This window comes from Salvelinus fontinalis, chromosome 16 (assembly GCF_029448725.1).
Source record: "Salvelinus fontinalis isolate EN_2023a chromosome 16, ASM2944872v1, whole genome shotgun sequence".
NCBI classification, from domain to species: Eukaryota; Metazoa; Chordata; class Actinopteri; order Salmoniformes; family Salmonidae; genus Salvelinus; species Salvelinus fontinalis.
Window position 1 is genome coordinate 48,156,521 of NC_074680.1, and position 3,481 is coordinate 48,160,001.

Here is a 3,481-nt window from a genome sequence, read left to right on the forward strand (position 1 = left end):
GACGTTGTCATGGCGCCCCTACGCAGTGTCAGGGAGGGGAGAATTAATACGTCAATTAATTAACCAATTAATTATGATTTATTATCCAATCAAACACAATTACTTACGTTGGATACGATTGACTTGGAAGTTAAAAAAATATGACCTCCCTGCAATTTCCGATTGATTTAGTTACAGTATTTGTGATGTGTTGTATGCACATATTTAATAATTAATTCTGTCTTCTGGGAAAAAAAGCTCCTTCTGATAAAAAATATCTGTTCAATCGAATGGCGTCTTTACTCCAATATTACAGTGTAGATGTTGAATTTTTACCTGGTAAAGTTGCTGACTCAATATATGAAAATCACTAGCGGAGTCAGATAGAAGATGGTGGCTGCAGTGGAGAGTAGCCGTCTTATGTACTCCTGATCAATTCTGCTATTTCGTATGTTTTCTTACGCCAAACTTTTTTTTTTGTACATAATGTCTCCGCCATCATTTCCTATGACCCGAAAACAGCATCTGGACATCAGAACAGGGATCACTAACCTCAATTTGTATCAACATTTCTACTTCAACGAGTCAGCAATTCTGGACGTTCTGCTTACCCAATCACCGGGACTCAAAAATAAAGGGCGGTATCCTGACGAGACTCCGTCGGTGAGCAAATAGAACAGAGGGCATTGGTGGTCTATTTGGCGAAAGTGCAGTCACTGGAGAATAAACTGGATGAGCTCCGTTCGAGACTATCCCATTAACGGGACCTGAAAAACGGTAATATTCTGTGTATCTCAGAGTCGTGGCTTAACGAGGACATGGATAATATATACCTCGCTGGTCTTTCTCGTTGTCAAGCCCGGAAGGCAGACTCGGGTAAGACGAAGGGAGGAGGGGTGTGTCTCTTTGTAAACAACAGCTGGTGTGCGATCTCTTATGTTATGGAAGTCTGCTTGAGGTGGAGTTTCTCATGATAAGCTGTAGACCACACTATTTACCAAGGAAGTTTTCATCTATATTTTTCATAGCTGTCTATTTACCACCACAAATGCTGCCACTAAGACCGCCCTCAATGAGCTGTATAGGGTCATAAGAAAACAAGAAAATGCACATCCAGAGGCTGCGTTTCTCGTGGCCGATGATTTTAATGCAGGGATACTGGAATCAATTTTACCATATCACTTTTACTTCACACACAGAAACGCCTATACAAGGATCTCACTCGCCCTCCCTTTGGCAAAATCAAGCCATAACTCTATCCTCCTGCTTCCTGCTTACAAGCAAAAACTCTAAGAATATATCAGTGATGCGCTCAATACGTAAGTGGTCAGATGAAGCTAAGAAACATCATTTAGCAGATGCTCTTATCCAGAGCAACTTATACCCTGACTACACCGTTGCAAAATAAATGTAGGAATCTATGTTATTCAAATATTGCACTCACACTGCTCGCGCACGTCAACGAGCGTCTGCGTTGCCAAGGGCTAAAATAGAAGTCATTCCTATTTCTGACGCAGATCGCGCTGCAAGTCCTGCCACTCCCATCTCCTCATTGGTTTATAGAAGCAGGTACCCACGTGCCATCTCCTCATTGGTTATACCCACGTGGGTGATTGAAAGACGAACTGCGTTGCCGGTTGTCGTGGTAATACTATGAAAGTTTAGATGCCAATCACCATATAAGTTCAAAGATGAAACAGCCTGGAAGGAGGCGAGATGACTAGAAACGATTTGGTTGACCGTTTTTATGTGTGGATTAATTGTCGGAGTAGAGGACCTTGTGCATTTCAGGTAAAATAACAACCTAATGTTTATATCCCGTAGCACTCACATCTATAGCCATGAAGTGCTTTAAACGGCTGGTCATGGCTCACATCAACGCCATCATCCCAGACACCCTGGATCCTCCCATCCACATCGCTGGGGCTGTAGTGGAGTGAGTTGAGAGCTTCAAGTTCCTCGGTGTCCACATCACTAATGATCTATCATCATACACACACACCAACACATTCGTGAAGAGGGCAGGACAACACCTCTTCTTCCTCAGGAGACTGAAAAGTTTTGGCATGAGTCCTCAGATCCTCAAAATGTTCTACAGCTGCATCATCGAGAGCATCCTGACTGGTTGCATCACTGCCTGCTATAGCAACTGCTCGGCATCCGACCGTAAGGCGCTACAGAGGGTAGCGCGTACAGCCTAGTACATCACTGGGGCCAAGCTTCCTGCCATCTAGGACCTATATATTAGGCGGTGTCAGAGGAAGGCCCAAAAAATGGTCAAAGACTCAAGTCACCCAAGTCATAGACTGTTCTCTCTACTACTGCACGGCACCGAAGCACCAAGTCTAGGTCCTAAAGGCTCCTCAACAGCTTCTACCCCCAAGCCATAAGACTGATGAACACCTAATCAAATGGCCACCTGGACTATTTACATCTACTGAAATTGCATCCCAAATAAAAGTAACAGACACATCTGTGTGAATCAGGCCTTCATGGTCAAATTGCTGCAAAGAAACCACTACTAAAGGACACCAATAAGAAGATGAGACTTGCTTGGGTCAAAAAACCTGAGCAATGGACATCAGACGAGTGGAAAGTTGTCCTTTGGTCTGGAGTCCAAATTGTAGATTTTTGGTTCCAACCCGTCATGTCTTTGTGAGACGCAGTGTGGGGGAATGGATGATCTCCGCATGTGTATTTCCCACCGTAAAGCATTGTTGTGATTTGACTTTCATTAATCTGAATATTTAATCCACTAACTGTGTTTAATTGTTAACCAATTAAATTAAAAATGTAACAATTAAGTCAACAATTAATAAATCACATAACAATTAACTCATTAGGAATTTGGGGCACCACAGAAGAAGTTGTATAACGAGTTACCATCTCCTGAATTAAACTCTAATGGTATATGTTATATATCGATAACAGCCACTTATTAATCATGACCTCATATCAGTCTCATTCTGAACAGTCGTAACCCTCTTGGATCTGCAAGAACCCCAACCCTTTGCTCATCATTCGGGACAGTACTACACAAATTGATTTAATTATTTATTTACTAACTAAATAATAACACAGAATACACATACACACTTACATGAGACAAAGGTCCCTAGTGGACTGACAAGATATGACGGCTTGTTACACAGAGATGGAGAAGGGGGTGGGGAAAAATAGATAGAGAAAAAGGGACATTTATTGTGGATACATTCTAGGACTGTCTTCACATTAATCATATACCTTGCACACGAACCGTCGCTCGTTTGGTTAAGAAATAATATATGTACGTAAATGTCTTCCTTAGTCATGCATCTCCATGAAAAGGGTTCCGTTGGGCCTTCTCCCAAATTAAGTGTAAGGCTCTGATTGTCCACCAGAGGTCACAATGTCCTTCCTTTTTAGTTGTAGGTGGCTTCAATGCCTTGTCCTGTAGCCTTTAAAGCACCATCCTGTTAATTCTGCTTTACTTTCACCCGTTCTGGAAAAGTGGTCCTCTGAA